General features: G+C 45.6%; 36 non-coding genes across 36 annotated transcripts; all 36 read right to left on the bottom strand.

The window, feature by feature from the left end:
- Nucleotides 1-355: 355 nt before the first annotated feature.
- Trnam-cau (transfer RNA methionine (anticodon CAU)) lies at nucleotides 356-445 on the bottom strand. Its single transcript is given in 2 exon segments — nucleotides 356-391; nucleotides 409-445. It is a non-coding gene; the product is annotated as a tRNA-Met (tRNA).
- A 559-nt stretch (nucleotides 446-1,004) lies between these two features.
- Nucleotides 1,005-1,094, bottom strand: Trnam-cau (transfer RNA methionine (anticodon CAU)). Its single transcript is given in 2 exon segments — nucleotides 1,005-1,040; nucleotides 1,058-1,094. It is a non-coding gene; the product is annotated as a tRNA-Met (tRNA).
- A 233-nt stretch (nucleotides 1,095-1,327) lies between these two features.
- On the bottom strand, nucleotides 1,328-1,417 carry Trnam-cau (transfer RNA methionine (anticodon CAU)). Its single transcript is given in 2 exon segments — nucleotides 1,328-1,363; nucleotides 1,381-1,417. It is a non-coding gene; the product is annotated as a tRNA-Met (tRNA).
- Nucleotides 1,418-1,651: 234 nt separating this feature from the next.
- On the bottom strand, nucleotides 1,652-1,741 carry Trnam-cau (transfer RNA methionine (anticodon CAU)). The gene is given in 2 exon segments: nucleotides 1,652-1,687; nucleotides 1,705-1,741. It is a non-coding gene; the product is annotated as a tRNA-Met (tRNA).
- Nucleotides 1,742-2,785: 1,044 nt separating this feature from the next.
- Nucleotides 2,786-2,875, bottom strand: Trnam-cau (transfer RNA methionine (anticodon CAU)). The gene is given in 2 exon segments: nucleotides 2,786-2,821; nucleotides 2,839-2,875. It is a non-coding gene; the product is annotated as a tRNA-Met (tRNA).
- A 559-nt stretch (nucleotides 2,876-3,434) lies between these two features.
- Nucleotides 3,435-3,524, bottom strand: Trnam-cau (transfer RNA methionine (anticodon CAU)). The gene is given in 2 exon segments: nucleotides 3,435-3,470; nucleotides 3,488-3,524. It is a non-coding gene; the product is annotated as a tRNA-Met (tRNA).
- Nucleotides 3,525-3,758: 234 nt separating this feature from the next.
- Nucleotides 3,759-3,848, bottom strand: Trnam-cau (transfer RNA methionine (anticodon CAU)). Its single transcript is given in 2 exon segments — nucleotides 3,759-3,794; nucleotides 3,812-3,848. It is a non-coding gene; the product is annotated as a tRNA-Met (tRNA).
- A 234-nt stretch (nucleotides 3,849-4,082) lies between these two features.
- Trnam-cau (transfer RNA methionine (anticodon CAU)) lies at nucleotides 4,083-4,172 on the bottom strand. The gene is given in 2 exon segments: nucleotides 4,083-4,118; nucleotides 4,136-4,172. It is a non-coding gene; the product is annotated as a tRNA-Met (tRNA).
- Nucleotides 4,173-4,568: 396 nt separating this feature from the next.
- Trnam-cau (transfer RNA methionine (anticodon CAU)) lies at nucleotides 4,569-4,658 on the bottom strand. Its single transcript is given in 2 exon segments — nucleotides 4,569-4,604; nucleotides 4,622-4,658. It is a non-coding gene; the product is annotated as a tRNA-Met (tRNA).
- Nucleotides 4,659-6,016: 1,358 nt separating this feature from the next.
- On the bottom strand, nucleotides 6,017-6,106 carry Trnam-cau (transfer RNA methionine (anticodon CAU)). Its single transcript is given in 2 exon segments — nucleotides 6,017-6,052; nucleotides 6,070-6,106. It is a non-coding gene; the product is annotated as a tRNA-Met (tRNA).
- A 234-nt stretch (nucleotides 6,107-6,340) lies between these two features.
- Trnam-cau (transfer RNA methionine (anticodon CAU)) lies at nucleotides 6,341-6,430 on the bottom strand. Its single transcript is given in 2 exon segments — nucleotides 6,341-6,376; nucleotides 6,394-6,430. It is a non-coding gene; the product is annotated as a tRNA-Met (tRNA).
- A 72-nt stretch (nucleotides 6,431-6,502) lies between these two features.
- On the bottom strand, nucleotides 6,503-6,592 carry Trnam-cau (transfer RNA methionine (anticodon CAU)). Its single transcript is given in 2 exon segments — nucleotides 6,503-6,538; nucleotides 6,556-6,592. It is a non-coding gene; the product is annotated as a tRNA-Met (tRNA).
- Nucleotides 6,593-6,988: 396 nt separating this feature from the next.
- Trnam-cau (transfer RNA methionine (anticodon CAU)) lies at nucleotides 6,989-7,078 on the bottom strand. Its single transcript is given in 2 exon segments — nucleotides 6,989-7,024; nucleotides 7,042-7,078. It is a non-coding gene; the product is annotated as a tRNA-Met (tRNA).
- A 72-nt stretch (nucleotides 7,079-7,150) lies between these two features.
- On the bottom strand, nucleotides 7,151-7,240 carry Trnam-cau (transfer RNA methionine (anticodon CAU)). Its single transcript is given in 2 exon segments — nucleotides 7,151-7,186; nucleotides 7,204-7,240. It is a non-coding gene; the product is annotated as a tRNA-Met (tRNA).
- Nucleotides 7,241-7,312: 72 nt separating this feature from the next.
- On the bottom strand, nucleotides 7,313-7,402 carry Trnam-cau (transfer RNA methionine (anticodon CAU)). The gene is given in 2 exon segments: nucleotides 7,313-7,348; nucleotides 7,366-7,402. It is a non-coding gene; the product is annotated as a tRNA-Met (tRNA).
- A 720-nt stretch (nucleotides 7,403-8,122) lies between these two features.
- Trnam-cau (transfer RNA methionine (anticodon CAU)) lies at nucleotides 8,123-8,212 on the bottom strand. The gene is given in 2 exon segments: nucleotides 8,123-8,158; nucleotides 8,176-8,212. It is a non-coding gene; the product is annotated as a tRNA-Met (tRNA).
- A 1,528-nt stretch (nucleotides 8,213-9,740) lies between these two features.
- On the bottom strand, nucleotides 9,741-9,830 carry Trnam-cau (transfer RNA methionine (anticodon CAU)). Its single transcript is given in 2 exon segments — nucleotides 9,741-9,776; nucleotides 9,794-9,830. It is a non-coding gene; the product is annotated as a tRNA-Met (tRNA).
- Nucleotides 9,831-9,902: 72 nt separating this feature from the next.
- Nucleotides 9,903-9,992, bottom strand: Trnam-cau (transfer RNA methionine (anticodon CAU)). Its single transcript is given in 2 exon segments — nucleotides 9,903-9,938; nucleotides 9,956-9,992. It is a non-coding gene; the product is annotated as a tRNA-Met (tRNA).
- Nucleotides 9,993-10,388: 396 nt separating this feature from the next.
- Trnam-cau (transfer RNA methionine (anticodon CAU)) lies at nucleotides 10,389-10,478 on the bottom strand. Its single transcript is given in 2 exon segments — nucleotides 10,389-10,424; nucleotides 10,442-10,478. It is a non-coding gene; the product is annotated as a tRNA-Met (tRNA).
- Nucleotides 10,479-10,550: 72 nt separating this feature from the next.
- On the bottom strand, nucleotides 10,551-10,640 carry Trnam-cau (transfer RNA methionine (anticodon CAU)). The gene is given in 2 exon segments: nucleotides 10,551-10,586; nucleotides 10,604-10,640. It is a non-coding gene; the product is annotated as a tRNA-Met (tRNA).
- A 72-nt stretch (nucleotides 10,641-10,712) lies between these two features.
- Trnam-cau (transfer RNA methionine (anticodon CAU)) lies at nucleotides 10,713-10,802 on the bottom strand. The gene is given in 2 exon segments: nucleotides 10,713-10,748; nucleotides 10,766-10,802. It is a non-coding gene; the product is annotated as a tRNA-Met (tRNA).
- A 720-nt stretch (nucleotides 10,803-11,522) lies between these two features.
- On the bottom strand, nucleotides 11,523-11,612 carry Trnam-cau (transfer RNA methionine (anticodon CAU)). The gene is given in 2 exon segments: nucleotides 11,523-11,558; nucleotides 11,576-11,612. It is a non-coding gene; the product is annotated as a tRNA-Met (tRNA).
- Nucleotides 11,613-11,846: 234 nt separating this feature from the next.
- On the bottom strand, nucleotides 11,847-11,936 carry Trnam-cau (transfer RNA methionine (anticodon CAU)). Its single transcript is given in 2 exon segments — nucleotides 11,847-11,882; nucleotides 11,900-11,936. It is a non-coding gene; the product is annotated as a tRNA-Met (tRNA).
- A 234-nt stretch (nucleotides 11,937-12,170) lies between these two features.
- Trnam-cau (transfer RNA methionine (anticodon CAU)) lies at nucleotides 12,171-12,260 on the bottom strand. The gene is given in 2 exon segments: nucleotides 12,171-12,206; nucleotides 12,224-12,260. It is a non-coding gene; the product is annotated as a tRNA-Met (tRNA).
- A 1,042-nt stretch (nucleotides 12,261-13,302) lies between these two features.
- Nucleotides 13,303-13,392, bottom strand: Trnam-cau (transfer RNA methionine (anticodon CAU)). Its single transcript is given in 2 exon segments — nucleotides 13,303-13,338; nucleotides 13,356-13,392. It is a non-coding gene; the product is annotated as a tRNA-Met (tRNA).
- Nucleotides 13,393-13,626: 234 nt separating this feature from the next.
- On the bottom strand, nucleotides 13,627-13,716 carry Trnam-cau (transfer RNA methionine (anticodon CAU)). The gene is given in 2 exon segments: nucleotides 13,627-13,662; nucleotides 13,680-13,716. It is a non-coding gene; the product is annotated as a tRNA-Met (tRNA).
- A 72-nt stretch (nucleotides 13,717-13,788) lies between these two features.
- Trnam-cau (transfer RNA methionine (anticodon CAU)) lies at nucleotides 13,789-13,878 on the bottom strand. Its single transcript is given in 2 exon segments — nucleotides 13,789-13,824; nucleotides 13,842-13,878. It is a non-coding gene; the product is annotated as a tRNA-Met (tRNA).
- A 72-nt stretch (nucleotides 13,879-13,950) lies between these two features.
- On the bottom strand, nucleotides 13,951-14,040 carry Trnam-cau (transfer RNA methionine (anticodon CAU)). Its single transcript is given in 2 exon segments — nucleotides 13,951-13,986; nucleotides 14,004-14,040. It is a non-coding gene; the product is annotated as a tRNA-Met (tRNA).
- A 234-nt stretch (nucleotides 14,041-14,274) lies between these two features.
- On the bottom strand, nucleotides 14,275-14,364 carry Trnam-cau (transfer RNA methionine (anticodon CAU)). The gene is given in 2 exon segments: nucleotides 14,275-14,310; nucleotides 14,328-14,364. It is a non-coding gene; the product is annotated as a tRNA-Met (tRNA).
- Nucleotides 14,365-14,598: 234 nt separating this feature from the next.
- Trnam-cau (transfer RNA methionine (anticodon CAU)) lies at nucleotides 14,599-14,688 on the bottom strand. Its single transcript is given in 2 exon segments — nucleotides 14,599-14,634; nucleotides 14,652-14,688. It is a non-coding gene; the product is annotated as a tRNA-Met (tRNA).
- Nucleotides 14,689-15,893: 1,205 nt separating this feature from the next.
- On the bottom strand, nucleotides 15,894-15,983 carry Trnam-cau (transfer RNA methionine (anticodon CAU)). Its single transcript is given in 2 exon segments — nucleotides 15,894-15,929; nucleotides 15,947-15,983. It is a non-coding gene; the product is annotated as a tRNA-Met (tRNA).
- Nucleotides 15,984-16,217: 234 nt separating this feature from the next.
- On the bottom strand, nucleotides 16,218-16,307 carry Trnam-cau (transfer RNA methionine (anticodon CAU)). Its single transcript is given in 2 exon segments — nucleotides 16,218-16,253; nucleotides 16,271-16,307. It is a non-coding gene; the product is annotated as a tRNA-Met (tRNA).
- A 72-nt stretch (nucleotides 16,308-16,379) lies between these two features.
- Trnam-cau (transfer RNA methionine (anticodon CAU)) lies at nucleotides 16,380-16,469 on the bottom strand. The gene is given in 2 exon segments: nucleotides 16,380-16,415; nucleotides 16,433-16,469. It is a non-coding gene; the product is annotated as a tRNA-Met (tRNA).
- Nucleotides 16,470-16,865: 396 nt separating this feature from the next.
- Nucleotides 16,866-16,955, bottom strand: Trnam-cau (transfer RNA methionine (anticodon CAU)). The gene is given in 2 exon segments: nucleotides 16,866-16,901; nucleotides 16,919-16,955. It is a non-coding gene; the product is annotated as a tRNA-Met (tRNA).
- A 72-nt stretch (nucleotides 16,956-17,027) lies between these two features.
- Trnam-cau (transfer RNA methionine (anticodon CAU)) lies at nucleotides 17,028-17,117 on the bottom strand. Its single transcript is given in 2 exon segments — nucleotides 17,028-17,063; nucleotides 17,081-17,117. It is a non-coding gene; the product is annotated as a tRNA-Met (tRNA).
- A 72-nt stretch (nucleotides 17,118-17,189) lies between these two features.
- Nucleotides 17,190-17,279, bottom strand: Trnam-cau (transfer RNA methionine (anticodon CAU)). The gene is given in 2 exon segments: nucleotides 17,190-17,225; nucleotides 17,243-17,279. It is a non-coding gene; the product is annotated as a tRNA-Met (tRNA).
- Nucleotides 17,280-17,448: the final 169 nt, after the last annotated feature.

Genomic DNA, 17,448 nt, shown 5'->3' with positions numbered 1-17,448 from the left:
AACAAGTAACAACTTTTTCGAAAAATAACGTTGCCCCGGGTGAGGATCGAACTAACGACCTCCAGATAGCTCTATTGAGAGGATTATGAGACCAACGCGCTGCCTACTGTGCTACCCATGCTTCGAATCAATGGCAAAAGATGAATATCGCAACTTTAGCAAAAAAAGAAAAAGGATGTTCAAAATACAACATTTCTCCGGGTGACGATCGAACTCACGACCTTCAGATAGCTCTATTGAGAGGATTATGAGACTGACGCGCTGCCTACTGCGCTGCCGAGGCTTCGAAACCATGGCAATAGAAGAATATCGCAACGCTAACAAAACAAGTAACAACTTCCTCAAAAAGAAACGTTGCCCCGGGTGAGGATCGAACTCACGACCTTCAGATAGCTCTATAGAGAAGATTATGAGACTGACGCGCTACCTACTGCGCTACCGAGGCTTCGAGCCAATGGCAATAGAAGAATATCGCAACGTTAACAAAACAAGTAACAACTTTTTCAAAAAATAACGTAGCCACGAGTGAGGATCGAACTCACTAATTTCAAATAGCTCTATTGAGATAATAATGATTCTGACGCGCTGCCTACTGCGCTACAGAGGCGTCGAAGCAATGGCAATAGATGAATATCGCAACTTTAACAAAAAAAAGAAAAAGATTTTTCATAAAATAACGTTAACCCGGGTGAGGATCGAACTCACGACCTTCAGATAGCTCTATTGAGAGGATTATGAGACTGATGCGCTGCCTACTGCGCTACCGAGGCGTCGAAACCATGGCAATAGAAAAATATCGCAACGTTAACAAAACAAATAACATTTTTCTCAAAAAGAAACGTTGCCCCGGGTGAGGATCGAACTCACGACCTTCATATAGCTCTATAGAGAGGATTATGAGACTGACGCGCTGCCTACTGCGCTACCGAGGCTTTGAACCCAGGGCAATAGAAGAATATCGCAACGTTACCAAAACAAGTAACAACTTTCTCAAAAGGAAACGTTGCCCCGGGTGAGGATCGAACTCACGACCTTCAGATAGCTCTATAGAGAGGATTATGAGACTGACGCGCTGCCTACTGCGCTACCGAGGCTTCTAACTAATGGCAATAGAAGAATATCGCAACGTTAACAAAACAAGTAACAACTTTCTCAAAGAGAACCGTTGAACCTGGTGAGGATCGAACTCACGGTCTCCAGATAGCTCCATTGAGAGGATTATGAGACTGATGCGCTGCCTACTGCGCTACCGAGGCTTTGAACCCAGGTCAATAGAAGAATATCGCAACGTTAATAAACAAGTAACAACTTTCTCAAAAGGAAACGTTGCCCCGGGTGAGGATCGAACTCACGACCTTCAGATAGCTCTATTGAGAGAATTATGAGACTGACGCGCTGCCTACTGCGCTACCGAGGCTTCGAACCAATGGCAATAGAAGAATATCGCAACGTTAACAAAACAAGTAACAACTTTCTCAAAAAGTAACGTTGCCCCGGGTGAGTATCGAACTCACGATCTCCAGATAGCTCCATTGAGAGGATTATGTGTCTGACGTGCTGCCTACTGCGCTACCGAGGCTTTGAACCCAGGGCAATAGAAGAATATCGCAACGTTAACAAAACAAGTAACAACTTTCTCAAAAGGAAACATTGCCCCGGGTGAGGATCGAACTCACGACCTTCAGATAGCTCTATTGAGAGGATTATGAGACTGACGCGCTGCCTACTGCGCTACCGAGGCTTCGTACCAATTTCTATAGAAGAATATCTCAACGTTAACAAAACAAGTAACAACTTTTTCGAAAAATAAAGTTGCCCCGGGTGAGGATCTAACTAACGACCTCCAGATAGCTCTATTGAGAGGATTATGAGACTAACGCGCTGCCTACTGTGCTACCCAGGCTTCGAACCAATGGCAACAGAAGAATATCGAAACGTTAACAAAACAAGTAACAACTTTCTCAAAAAGAAATTTTGCCCCGGGTGAGGATCGAACTCAAGATATCCAGATAGCTCCATTGAGAGGATTATGAGACTGACGTGCTGCCTACTGCGCTACCGAGGCTTTGTAGCCAGGGCAATAGAAGAATATCGCAACGTTAACAAAACAAGTAACAACTTTCTCAAAAGGAAACGTTGCCCCGGGATAGGATCGAACTCACGACCTTCAGATAGCTCTATAGAGAGGATTATGAGACTGACGCGCTGCCTACTGCGCTACCGAGGCTTCTAACTAATGGCAATAGAAGAATATCGCAACGTTAACAAAACAAGTAACTACTTTCTCAAAAAGAAACGCTGCCCCGGGTGAGGATCGAACTCACGGTCTCTAGATAGCTCCATTGAGAGGTTTATGAGACTGACGCGCTGCCTACTGCGCTACCGAGGCTTTGAACCCAGGGAAATAGAAGAATATCGCAACGTTAACAAAACCAGTAACAACTTTCTCAAACGGAAACATTGCCCCGGGTGAGGATCGAACTCACGACCTTCAGATAGCTCTATTGAGAGATTTATGAGACTGACGCGCTGCCTACTGTGCTACCCATGCTTCGAATCAATGGCAAAAGATGAATATCGCAACTTTAGCAAAAAAAGAAAAAGGATGTTCAAAATACAACATTGCTCCGGGTGACGATCGAACTCACGACCTTCAGATAGCTCTATTGAGAGGATTATGAGACTGACGCGCTGCCTACTGCGCTGCCGAGGCTTCGAAACCATGGCAATAGAAGAATATCGCAACGCTAACAAAACAAGTAACAACTTCCTCAAAAAGAAACGTTGCCCCGGGTGAGGATCGAACTCACGACCTTCAGATAGCTCTATAGAGAAGATTATGAGACTGACGCGCTACCTACCGCGCTACCGAGGCTTCGAGCCAATGGCAATAGAAGAATATCGCAACGTTAACAAAACAAGTAACAACTTTTTCAAAAAATAACGTAGCCACGAGTGAGGATCGAACTCACTAATTTCAAATAGCTCTATTGAGATAATAATGATTCTGACGCGCTGCCTACTGCGCTACAGAGGCGTCGAAGCAATGGCAATAGATGAATATCGCAACTTTAACAAAAAAAAGAAAAAGATTTTTCATAAAATAACGTTAACCCGGGTGAGGATCGAACTCACGACCTTCAGATAGCTCTATTGAGAGGATTATGAGACTGATGCGCTGCCTACTGCGCTACCGAGGCGTCGAAACCATGGCAATAGAAGAATATCGCAACGTTAACAAAACAAGTAACATTTTTCTCAAAAAGAAACGTTGCCCCGGGTGAGGATCGAACTCACGACCTTCATATAGCTCTATAGAGAGGATTATGAGACTGACGCGCTGCCTACTGCGCTACCGAGGCTTTGAACCCAGTGCAATAGAAGAATATCGCAACGTTAACAAAACAAGTAACAACTTTCTCAAAAGGAAACGTTGCCCCGGGTGAGGATCGAACTCACGACCTTCAGATAGCTCTATAGAGAGGATTATGAGACTGACGCGCTGCCTACTGCGCTACCGAGGCTTCTAACTAATGGCAATAGAAGAATATCGCAACGTTAACAAAACAAGTAACAACTTTCTCAAAGAGAACCGTTGCCCCTGGTGAGGATCGAACTCACGGTCTCCAGATAGCTCCATTTGAGAGGATTATGAGACTGATGCGCTGCCTACTGCGCTACCGAGGCTTTGAACCCAGGTCAATAGAAGAATATCGCAACGTTAATAAACAAGTAACAACTTTCTCAAAAGGAAACGTTGCCCCGGGTGAGGATCGAACTCACGACCTTCAAATAGCTCTATTGAGAGGATTATGAGACTGACGCGCTGCCTACTGCGCTACCGAGGCTTCGAACCAATGGCAATAGAAGAATATCGCAACGTTAACAAAACAAGTAACAACTTTCTCAAAAAGAAACGTTGCCCCGGGTGAGTATCGAACTCACGATCTCCAGATAGCTCCATTGAGAGGATTATGTGTCTGACGTGCTGCCTACTGCGCTACCGAGGCTTTGAACCCAGGGCAATAGAAGAATATCGCAACGTTAACAAAACAAGTAACAACTTTCTCAAAAGGAAACATTGCCCCGGGTGAGGATCGAACTCACGACCTTCAGATAGCTCTATTGAGAGGATTATGAGACTGACGCGCTGCCTACTGCGCTACCGAGGCTTCGTACCAATTTCTATAGAAGAATATCTCAACGTTAACAAAACAAGTAACAACTTTTTCGAAAAATAAAGTTTCCCCGGGTGAGGATCTAACTAACGACCTCCAGATAGCTCTATTGAGAGGATTATGAGACTAACGCGCTGCCTACTGTGCTACCCAGGCTTCGAACCAATGGCAACAGAAGAATATCGAAACGTTAACAAAACAAGTAACAAATTTCTCAAAAAGAAATTTTGCCCCGGGTGAGGATTGAACTCAAGATATCCAGATAGCTCCATTGAGAGGTTTATGAGACTGACGCGCTGCCTACTGCGCTACCGAGGCTTTGAACCCAGGGAAATAGAAGAATATCGCAACGTTAACAAAACAAGTAACAACTTTCTCAAAAGGAAACGTTGCCCCGGGTGAGGATCGAACTCACGACCTTCAGATAGCTCTATTGAGAGGGTTATGAGACTGACGCGCTGCCTACTGCGCTACCGAGGCTTCGAACCAATGGCAATAGAAGAATATCGCAACGTTAACAAAACAAGTAACAACTTTCTCAAAAAGAAACGTTGTCCCGGGTGAGGATCGAACTCACGATCTCCAGATAGCTCCATTGAGGGGATTATGTGTCTGACGCGCTGCCTACCGAGGCTTTGAACCCAGGGCAATAGAAGAATATCGCAACGTTAACTAAACAAGTAAAACTTTCTCAAAAGGAAACATTGCCCCGGGTGAGGATCGAACTCCCGACCTTCAGATAGCATTATTGAGAGGATTATGAGACTGACGCGCTGCCTACTGCGCTACCGAGGCTTCGAACCAATTTCTATAGAAGAATATCTCAACGTTAACAAAACAAGTAACAACTTTTTCGAAAAATAACGTTGCCCCGGGTGAGGATCGAACTAACGACCTCCAGATAGCTCTATTGAGAGGATTACGACACTGACGCGCTGCCTACTGCGCTACCGAGGCTTCGAACCAATGGTAATAGAAGAATATCGCAAGTAAACAAAACAAGTCACAACTTTCTCAAATAGAATCGTTGCCCCGGGTGAGGATCGAAGTCCCGACCTTCAAATAGCTCTATTGGGAGGATTATGAGACTGACGCGCTGCCTACTGCGCTACCGAGGCTTCGAACCAATGGCAAAAGAAGAATATCGCAACGCTAACAAAACAAGTAAAAACTTTCTCAAAAAGAAACGTTGCCCTGGGTGAGGATCGAACTCACGACCCCTAGATAGCTCCATTGAGAGGATTATGAGACTGACGCGCTGCCTACTGTGCTACCGAGGCTTCGAAGCAATGGCAATAGAAGAATATCGCAACGTTAACAAAACAAGTAACAACTTTCTCAAAAGGAAACATTGCCCCGGGTGAGGATCGAACTCACGACCTTCAGATAGCTCTATTGAGAGGATTATGAGACTGACGCGCTGCCTACTGCGCTACCTAGGCTTCGAACCAACTTCTATAGAAGAATATCTCAACGTTAACAAAACAAGTAACAACTTTTTCGAAAAATAACGTTGCACCGGGTGAGGATCGAACTAACGACCTCCAGATAGCTCTATTGAGAGGATTATGAGACTAACGCGCTGCCTACTGTGCTACCTAGGCTTCGAACCAATGGCAACAGAAGAATATCGCAACGTTAACAAAACAAGTAACACCTTTCTCAAAAAGAAACGTTGCCCCAGGTGAGGATCGAACTCACGAAATCCAGATAGCTCCATTGAGAGGATTATGAGAATGACGCGCTGCCTACTGCGCTACCGAGGCTATGAACCCAGGGCAATAGCAGAATATCGCAACGTTAACAAAACAAGTAACAACTTTCTCAAAAAGAAACGTTGCCCCAGGTGAGGATCGAACTCACGACCTTCAGATAGCTCTATTGAGAGGATTATGAGACTGACGCGTTGCCTACTGCGCTACCGAGGCTTCGAACCAATGGCAATAGAAGAATATCGCAACGTTAACAAAACAAGTAACAACTTTCTCAAAAAGAAACGTTGCCCCGGGTGAGGATCGAACTCACGATATCCAGATAGCTCCATTGAGAGGGTTATGAGACTGACGTGCTGCCTACTGCGCTACCGAGGCTTTGAGGCCAAGGCAATAGAAGAATATCGCAACGTTAACAAAACAAGTAACAACTTTCTCAAAAGGAAACGTTGCCCCGGGTGAGGATCGAACTCACGACCTTCAGATAGCTCTATAGAGAGGATTATGAGACTAACGCGCTGCCTACTGCGCTACCGAGGCTTCTAACTAATGGCAATAGAAGAATATCGCAACGTTAACAAAACAAGTAACAACTTTCTCAAAAAGAAACGCTGCCCCGGGTGAGGATCGAACTCACGGTCTCCAGATAGCTCCATTGAGAGGATTATGAGACTGACGCGCTGCCTACTGCGCTACCGAGGCTTTGAACCAAGGGCAATAGAAGAATATCGCAACGTTAACAAAACAAGTAACAACTTTCTCAAAAAGAAACGTTGCCCCGGGTGAGGATCAAACTCACGACTTTCAGATAGCTCTATTGAGAGGATTATGAGACTGACGCGCTGCCTACTGCGCTACCGAGGCTTCGAAACAATGGCAATAGAAGAATATCGCAACGTTAACAAAACAAGTAACAATTTTCTCAAAAGGAAACATTGCCCCGGGTGAGGATCTAACTAACGACCTCCAGATAGCTCTATTGAGAGGATTATGAGACTAACGCGCTGCCTACTGTGCTACCCAGGCTTCGAACCAATGGCAACAGAAGAATATCGCAACGTTAACAAAACAAGTAACAACTTTCTCAAAAAGAAACGCTGCCCCGGGTGAGGATCGAACTCACGGTCTCCAGATAGCTCCATTAAGAGGGTTATGAGACTGACGCGCTGCCTACTGCGCTACCGAGGCTTTGAACCCAGGGCAATAGAAGAATATCGCAACGTTAACAAAACAAGTAACAACTTTCTCAAAAAGAAACGTTGCCCCGGGTGAGGATCAAACTCACGACCTTCAGATAGCTCTATTGAGAGGATTATGAGACTGACGCGCTGCCTACTGCGCTACCGAGGCTTCGAACCAATGGCAATAGAAGAATATCGCAACGTTAACAAAACAAGTAACAACCTTCTCAAAAGGAAACGTTGCCCCGGGTGAGGATCGAACTCACGACCTTCAGATAGCTCTATTGAGAGGATTATGAGACTGACGCGCTGCCTACTGCGCTACCGAGGCTTCGAACCAATGGCAATAGAAGAATATCGCAACGTTAACAAAACAAGTAACAACTTTCTCAAAAGGAAACATTGCCCCGGGTGAGGATCTAACTAACGACCTCCAGATAGCTCTATTGAGAGGATTATGAGACTAACGCGCTGCCTACTGTGCTACCCAGGCTTCGAACCAATGGCAACAGAAGAATATCGCAACGTTAACAAAACAAGTAACAACTTTCTCAAAAAGAAACGTTGCCCCGGGTGAGGATCGAACTCAAGATATCCAGATAGCTCCATTGAGAGGATTATGAGACTGACGTGCTGCCTACTGCGCTACCGAATCTTTGAAGCCAGGGCAATAGAAGAATATCGCAACGTTAACAAAACAAGTAACAACTTTCTCAAAAGGAAACATTGCCCCGGGTGAGGATCTAACTAACGACCTCCAGATAGCTCTATTGAGAGGATTATGAGACTAACGCGCTGCCTACTGCGCTACCCAGTCTTCGAACCAATGGCAACAGAAGAATATCGCAACGTTAACAAAACAAGTAACAACTTTCTCAAAAAGAAACGTTGCCCCGGGTGAGGATCGAAGTTACGATCTCCAGATAGCTCCATTGAGGGGATTATGTGTCTGACGCGCTGCCTACTGCGCTACCGAGGCTTTGTACCCAGGGCAATAGAAGAATATCGCAACGTTAACTAAACAAGTAACAACTTTCTCAAAAGGAAACATTGCCCCGGGTGAGGATCGAACTCACGACCTTCAGATAGCTCTATAGAGAGGATTATGAGACTGACGCGCTGCCTACTGCGCTACCGAGGCTTCTAACTAATGGCAATAGAAGAATATCGCAACGTTAACAAAACAAGTAACAACTTTCTCAAAAAGAAACGCTGCCCCGGGTGAGGATCGAACTCACGGTCTTTAGATAGCTCCATTGAGAGGTTTATGAGACTGACGCGCTGCCTACTGCGCTACCGAGGCTTTGAACCCAGGGAAATAGAAGAATATCGCAACGTTAACTAAACAAGTAAAACTTTCTCAAAAGGAAACATTGCCCCGGGTGAGGATCGAACTCCCGACCTTCAGATAGCATTATTGAGAGGATTATGAGACTGACGCGCTGCCTACTGCGCTACCGAGGCTTCGAACCAATTTCTATAGAAGAATATCTCAACGTTAACAAAACAAGTAACAACTTTTTCGAAAAATAACGTTGCCCCGGGTGAGGATCGAACTAACGACCTCCAGATAGCTCTATTGAGAGGATTACGACACTGACGCGCTGCCTACTGCGCTACCGAGGCTTCGAACCAATGGTAATAGAAGAATATCGCAAGTTAACAAAACAAGTCACAACTTTCTCAAATAGAATCGTTGCCCCGGGTGAGGATCGAAGTCCCGACCTTCAAATAGCTCTATTGGGAGGATTATGAGACTGACGCGCTGCCTACTGCGCTACCGAGGCTTCGAACCAATGGCAAAAGAAGAATATCGCAACGCTAACAAAACAAGTAAAAACTTTCTCAAAAAGAAACGTTGCCCTGGGTGAGGATCGAACTCACGACCCCTAGATAGCTCCATTGAGAGGATTATGAGACTGACGCGCTGCCTACTGTGCTACCGAGGCTTCGAAGCAATGGCAATAGAAGAATATCGCAACGTTAACAAAACAAGTAACAACTTTCTCAAAAGGAAACATTGCCCCGGGTGAGGATCGAACTCACGACCTTCAGATAGCTCTATTGAGAGGATTATGAGACTGACGCGCTGCCTACTGCGCTACCTAGGCTTCGAACCAACTTCTATAGAAGAATATCTCAACGTTAACAAAACAAGTAACAACTTTTTCGAAAAATAACGTTGCACCGGGTGAGGATCGAACTAACGACCTCCAGATAGCTCTATTGAGAGGATTATGAGACTAACGCGCTGCCTACTGTGCTACCTAGGCTTCGAACCAATGGCAACAGAAGAATATCGCAACGTTAACAAAACAAGTAACACCTTTCTCAAAAAGAAACGTTGCCCCAGGTGAGGATCGAACTCACGAAATCCAGATAGCTCCATTGAGAGGATTATGAGAATGACGCGCTGCCTACTGCGCTACCGAGGCTATGAACCCAGGGCAATAGCAGAATATCGCAACGTTAACAAAACAAGTAACAACTTTCTCAAAAAGAAACGTTGCCCCGGGTGAGGATCGAACTCACGATATCCAGATAGCTCCATTGAGAGGGTTATGAGACTGACGTGCTGCCTACTGCGCTACCGAGGCTTTGAAGCCAAGGCAATAGAAGAATATCGCAACGTTAACAAAACAAGTAACAACTTTCTCAAAAGGAAACGTTGCCCCGGGTGAGGATCGAACTCACGACCTTCAGATAGCTCTATAGAGAGGATTATGAGACTAACGCGCTGCCTACTGCGCTACCGAGGCTTCTAACTAATGGCAATAGAAGAATATCGCAACGTTAACAAAACAAGTAACAACTTTCTCAAAAAGAAACGCTGCCCCGGGTGAGGATCGAACTCACGGTCTCCAGATAGCTCCATTGAGAGGATTATGAGACTGACGCGCTGCCTACTGCGCTACCGAGGCTTTGAACCAAGGGCAATAGAAGAATATCGCAACGTTAACAAAACAAGTAACAACTTTCTCAAAAAGAAACGTTGCCCCGGGTGAGGATCAAACTCACGACTTTCAGATAGCTCTATTGAGAGGATTATGAGACTGACGCGCTGCCTACTGCGCTACCGAGGCTTCGAAACAATGGCAATAGAAGAATATCGCAACGTTAACAAAACAAGTAACAATTTTCTCAAAAGGAAACATTGCCCCGGGTGAGGATCTAACTAACGACCTCCAGATAGCTCTATTGAGAGGATTATGAGACTAACGCGCTGCCTACTGTGCTACCCAGGCTTCGAACCAATGGCAACAGAAGAATATCGCAACGTTAACAAAACAAGTAACAACTTTCTCAAAAAGAAACGCTGCCCCGGGTGAGGATCGAACTCACGGTCTCCAGATAGCTCCATTAAGAGGGTTATGAGACTGACGCGCTGCCTACTGCGCTACCGAGGCTTTGAACCCAGGGCAATAGAAGAATATCGCAACGTTAACAAAACAAGTAACAACTTTCTCAAAAAGAAACGTTGCCCCGGGTGAGGATCAAACTCACGACCTTCAGATAGCTCTATTGAGAGGATTATGAGACTGACGCGCTGCCTACTGCGCTACCGAGGCTTCGAACCAATGGCAATAGAAGAATATCGCAACGTTAACAAAACAAGTAACAACCTTCTCAAAAGGAAACGTTGCCCCGGGTGAGGATCGAACTCACGACCTTCAGATAGCTCTATTGAGAGGATTATGAGACTGACGCGCTGCCTACTGCGCTACCGAGGCTTCGAACCAATGGCAATAGAAGAATATCGCAACGTTAACAAAACAAGTAACAACTTTCTCAAAAGGAAACATTGCCCCGGGTGAGGATCTAACTAACGACCTCCAGATAGCTCTATTGAGAGGATTATGAGACTAACGCGCTGCCTACTGTGCTACCCAGGCTTCGAACCAATGGCAACAGAAGAATATCGCAACGTTAACAAAACAAGTAACAACTTTCTCAAAAAGAAACGTTGCCCCGGGTGAGGATCGAACTCAAGATATCCAGATAGCTCCATTGAGAGGATTATGAGACTGACGTGCTGCCTACTGCGCTACCGAATCTTTGAAGCCAGGGCAATAGAAGAATATCGCAACGTTAACAAAACAAGTAACAACTTTCTCAAAAGGAAACATTGCCCCGGGTGAGGATCTAACTAACGACCTCCAGATAGCTCTATTGAAAGGATTATGAGACTAACGCGCTGCCTACTGCGCTACCCAGGCTTCGAACCAATGGCAACAGAAGAATATCGCAACGTTAACAAAACAAGTAACAACTTTCTCAAAAAGAAACGTTGCCCCGGGTGAGGATCGAAGTTACGATCTCCAGATAGCTCCATTGAGGGGATTATGTGTCTGACGCGCTGCCTACTGCGCTACCGAGGCTTTGTACCCAGGGCAATAGAAGAATATCGCAACGTTAACTAAACAAGTAACAACTTTCTCAAAAGGAAACATTGCCCCGGGTGAGGATCGAACTCACGACCTTCAGATAGCTCTATAGAGAGGATTATGAGACTGACGCGCTGCCTACTGCGCTACCGAGGCTTCTAACTAATGGCAATAGAAGAATATCGCAACGTTAACAAAACAAGTAACAACTTTCTCAAAAAGAAACGCTGCCCCGGGTGAGGATCGAACTCACGGTCTTTAGATAGCTCCATTGAGAGGTTTATGAGACTGACGCGCTGCCTACTGCGCTACCGAGGCTTTGAACCCAGGGAAATAGAAGAATATCGCAACGTTAACAAAACAAGTAACAACTTTCTCAAAAGGAAACGTTGCCCCGGGTGAGGATCGAACTCACGACCTTCAGATAGCTCTATTGAGAGGGTTATGAGACTGACGCGCTGCCTACTGCGCTACCGAGGCTTCGAACCAATGGCAATAGAAGAATATCGCAACGTTAACAAAACAAGTAACAACTTTCTCAAAAAGAAACGTTGCCCCGGGTGAGGATCGAACTCACGATCTCCAGATAGCTCCATTGAGGGGATTATGTGTCTGACGCGCTGCCTACTGCGCTACCGAGGCTTTGTACCCAGGGCAATAGAAGAATATCGCAACGTTAACTAAACAAGTAACAACTTTCTCAAAAGGAAACATTGCCCCGGGTGAGGATCGAACTCACGACCTTCAGATAGCTCTATTGAGAGGATTATGAGACTGACGCGCTGCCTACTGCGCTACCGAGGCTTCGAACCAATTACTATAGAAGAATATCTCAACGTTAACAAAACAAGTAACAACTTTTTCGAAAAATAACGTTGCCCCGGGTGAGGATCGAACTAACGACCTCCAGATAGCTCTATTGAGAGGATTATGAGACTAACGCGCTGCCTACTGTGCTACCCAGGCTTCGAATCAATGGCAACAGAAGAATATCGCAACGTTAACAAAACAAGTAACAACTTTCTCAAAAAGAAACGTTGCCCCGGGTGAGGATCGAACTCACGACCTTCAGATAGCTCTATTGAGAGGATTATGAGACTGACGCGCTGCGTACTGCGCTACCGAGGCTTCGCACCAATGGTAATAGAAGAATATCGCAAGTTAACAAAACAAGTAACAACTTTCTCAAAAGGAATCGTTGCCCCGTGTGAGGATCGAACTCACGACTCCTAGATAGCTCCATTGAGAGGATTATGAGACTGACGCGCTGCCTACTGTGCTACCGAGGCTTCGAACCAATGGCAATAGAAGAATATCGCAACGTTAACAAAACAAGTAACACCTTTCTCAAAAAGAAACGTTGCCCCAGGTGAGGATCGAACTCACGAAATCCAGATAGCTCCATTGAGAGGATTATGAGAATGACGCGCTGCCTACTGCGCTACCGAGGCTATGAACCCAGGGCAATAGCAGAATATCGCAACGTTAAAAAACAAGTAACAACTTTCTCAAAAAGAAACGTTGGCGCGGGTGAGGATCGAACTCACGACCTTCAAATAGCTCTATTGAGAGGATTATGAGACTGACGCGTTGCCTACTGCGCTACCGAGGCTTCGAACAAATGGCAATAGAAGAATATCGCAACGTTAACAAAACAAGTAACAACTTTCTCAAAAAGAAACGTTGCCCCGGGTGAGGATCGAACTCACGATATCCAGATAGCTCCATTGAGAGGATTATGAGACTGACGTGCTACCTACTGCGCTACCGAGGCTTTGAAGCCACGGCAATAGAAGAAAATCGCAACGTTAACAAAACAAGTAACAACTTTCTCAAAAGGAAACGTTGCCCCGGGTGAGGATCGAACTCACGACCTTCAGATAGCTCTATAGAGAGGATTATGAGACTAACGCGCTGCCTACTGCGCTACCGAGGCTTCTAACTAATGGCAATAGAAGAATATCGCAACGTTAACAAAACAAGTAACAACTTTCTCAAAAAGAAACGCTGCCCCGGGTGAGGATCGAACACACGGTCTCCAGATAGCTCCATTGAGAGGATTATGAGACTGACGCGCTGCCTACTGCGCTACCGAGGCTTTGAACCCAGGGCAATAGAAGAATATCGCAACGTTAACAAAACAAGTAACAACTTTCTCAAAAAGAAACGTTGCCCCGGGTGAGGATCAAACTCACGACCTTCAGATAGCTCTATTGAGAGGATTATGAGACTGACGCGCTGCCTACTGCGCTACCGAGGCTTCGAACCAATGGCAATAGAAGAATATCGCAACGTTAACAAAACAAGTAACAACTTTCTCAAAAGGAAACGTTGCCCCGGGTGAGGATCGAACTCACGACCTTCAGATAGCTCTATTGAGAGGATTATGAGACTGACGCGCTGCCTACTGCGCTACCGAGGCTTCGAACCAATGGCAATAGAAGAATATCGCAACGTTAACAAAACAAGTAACAACTTTCTCAAAAGGAAACATTGCCCCGGGTGAGAATCGAACTCACGACCTTCAGATAGCTCTATAGAGAGGATTATGAGACTGACGCGGTGCCTACTGCGCTACCGAGGCTTCTACCTAATGGCAATAGAAGAATATCGCAACGTTAACAAAACAAGTAACAACTTTCTCAAAAAGAAACGCTGCCCCGGGTGAGGATCGAACTCACGGTCTCTAGATAGCTCCATTGAGAGGTTTATGAGACTGACGCGCTGCCTACTGCGCTACCGAGGCATTGAACCCAGGGAAATAGAAAAATATCGCAACGTTAACAAAACAAGTAACAACTTTCTCAAAAGGAAACGTTGCCCCGGGTGAGGATCGAACTCATGACCTTCAGATAGCTCTATTGAGAGGGTTATGAGACTGACGCGCTGCCTACTGCGCTACCGAGGCTTCGAACCAATGGCAATAGAAGAATATCGCAACGTTAACAAAACAAGTAACAACTTTCTCAAAAAGAAACGTTGCCCCGGGTGAGGATCGAACTCACGATCTCCAGATAGCTCCATTGAGGGGATTATGTGTCTGACGCGCTGCCTACTGCGCTACCGAGGCTTTGAACCCAGGGCAATAGAAGAATATCGCAACGTTAACTAAACAAGTAACAACTTTCTCAAAAGGAAACATTGCCCCGGGTGAGGATCGAACTCACGACCTTCAGATAGCTCTATTGAGAGGATTATGAGACTGACGCGCTGCCTACTGCGCTACCGAGGCTTCGAACCAATTTCTATAGAAGAATATCTCAACGTTAACAAAACAAGTAACAACTTTTTCGAAAAATAACGTTGCCCCGGGTGAGGATCGAACTCCCGACCTTCAGATAGCATTATTGAGAGGATTATGAGACTGACGCGCTGCCTACTGCGCTACCGAGGCTTCGAACCAATTTCTATAGAAGAATATCTCAACGTTAACAAAACAAGTAACAACTTTTTCGAAAAATAACGTTGCCCCGGGTGAGGATCGAACTAACGACCTCCAGATAGCTCTATTGAGAGAATTACGACACTGACGCGCTGCCTACTGCGCTACCGAGGCTTCGAACCAATGGTAATAGAAGAATATCGCAAGTTAACAAAACAAGTCACAACTTTCTCAAATAGAATCGTTGCCCCGGGTGAGGATCGAAGTCCCGACCTTCAAATAGCTCTATTGGGAGGATTATGAGACTGACGCGCTGCCTACTGCGCTACCGAGGCTTCGAACCAATGGCAAAAGAAGAATATCGCAACGCTAACAAAACAAGTAAAAACTTTCTCAAAAAGAAACGTTGCCCTGGGTGAGGATCGAACTCACGACCCCTAGATAGCTCCATTGAGAGGATTATGAGACTGACGCGCTGCCTACTGTGCTACCGAGGCTTCGAAGCAATGGCAATAGAAGAATATCGCAACGTTAACAAAACAAGTAACAACTTTCTCAAAAGGAAACATTGCCCCGGGTGAGGATCGAACTCACGACCTTCAGATAGCTCTATTGAGAGGATTATGAGACTGACGCGCTGTCTACTGCGCTACCTAGGCTTCGAACCAACTTCTATAGAAGAATATCTCAACGTTAACAAAACAAGTAACAACTTTTTCGAAAAATAACGTTGCACCGGGTGAGGATCGAACTAACGACCTCCAGATAGCTCTATTGAGAGGATTATGAGACTAACGCGCTGCCTACTGTGCTACCTAGGCTTCGAACCAATGGCAACAGAAGAATATCGCAACGTTAACAAAACAAGTAACACCTTTCTCAAAAAGAAACGTTGCCCCAGGTGAGGATCGAACTCACGAAATCCAGATAGCTCCATTGAGAGGATTATGAGAATGACGCGCTGCCTACTGCGCTACCGAGGCTATGAACCCAGGGCAATAGCAGAATATCGCAACGTTAACAAAACAAGTAACAACTTTCTCAAAAAGAAACGTTGCCCCAGGTGAGGATCGAACTCACGACCTTCAGATAGCTCTATTGAGAGGATTATGAGACTGACGCGTTGCCTACTGCGCTACCGAGGCTTCGAACCAATGGCAATAGAAGAATATCGCAACGTTAACAAAACAAGTAACAACTTTCTCAAAAAGAAACGTTGCCCCGGGTGAGGATCGAACTCACGATATCCAGATAGCTCCATTGAGAGGGTTATGAGACTGACGTGCTGCCTACTGCGCTACCGAGGCTTTGAAGCCAAGGCAATAGAAGAATATCGCAACGTTAACAAAACAAGTAACAACTTTCTCAAAAGGAAACGTTGCCCCGGGTGAGGATCGAACTCACGACCTTCAGATAGCTCTATAGAGAGGATTATGAGACTAACGCGCTGCCTACTGCGCTACCGAGGCTTCTAACTAATGGCAATAGAAGAATATCGCAACGTTAACAAAACAAGTAACAACTTTCTCAAAAAGAAACGCTGCCCCGGGTGAGGATCGAACTCACGGTCTCCAGATAGCTCCATTGAGAGGATTATGAGACTGACGCGCTGCCTACTGCGCTACCGAGGCTTTGAACCAAGGGCAATAGAAGAATATCGCAACGTTAACAAAACAAGTAACAACTTTCTCAAAAAGAAACGTTGCCCCGGGTGAGGATCAAACTCACGACTTTCAGATAGCTCTATTGAGAGGATTATGAGACTGACGCGCTGCCTACTGCGCTACCGAGGCTTCGAAACAATGGCAATAGAAGAATATCGCAACGTTAACAAAACAAGTAACAATTTTCTCAAAAGGAAACATTGCCCCGGGTGAGGATCTAACTAACGACCTCCAGATAGCTCTATTGAGAGGATTATGAGACTAACGCGCTGCCTACTGTGCTACCCAGGCTTCGAACCAATGGCAACAGAAGAATATCGCAACGTTAACAAAACAAGTAACAACTTTCTCAAAAAGAAACGCTGCCCCGGGTGAGGATCGAACTCACGGTCTCCAGATAGCTCCATTAAGAGGGTTATGAGACTGACGCGCTGCCTACTGCGCTACCGAGGCTTTGAACCCAGGGCAATAGAAGAATATCGCAACGTTAACAAAACAAGTAACAACTTTCTCAAAAAGAAACGTTGCCCCGGGTGAGGATCAAACTCACGACCTTCAGATAGCTCTATTGAGAGGATTATGAGACTGACGCGCTGCCTACTGCGCTACCGAGGCTTCGAACCAATGGCAATAGAAGAATATCGCAACGTTAACAAAACAAGTAACAACCTTCTCAAAAGGAAACGTTGCCCCGGGTGAGGATCGAACTCACGACCTTCAGATAGCTCTATTGAGAGGATTATGAGACTGACGCGCTGCCTACTGCGCTACCGAGGCTTCGAACCAATGGCAATAGAAGAATATCGCAACGTTAACAAAACAAGTAACAACTTTCTCAAAAGGAAACATTGCCCCGGGTGAGGATCTAACTAACGACCTCCAGATAGCTCTAATGAGAGGATTATGAGACTAACGCGCTGCCTACTGTGCTACCCAGGCTTCGAAC

Source organism: Argiope bruennichi, chromosome 8 (assembly GCF_947563725.1).
Source record: "Argiope bruennichi chromosome 8, qqArgBrue1.1, whole genome shotgun sequence".
NCBI classification, from domain to species: domain Eukaryota; kingdom Metazoa; phylum Arthropoda; class Arachnida; order Araneae; family Araneidae; genus Argiope; species Argiope bruennichi.
The sequence above is the reverse complement of the archived record's forward strand: the minus strand, read 5'-3'. Positions and strand labels throughout refer to the sequence as shown.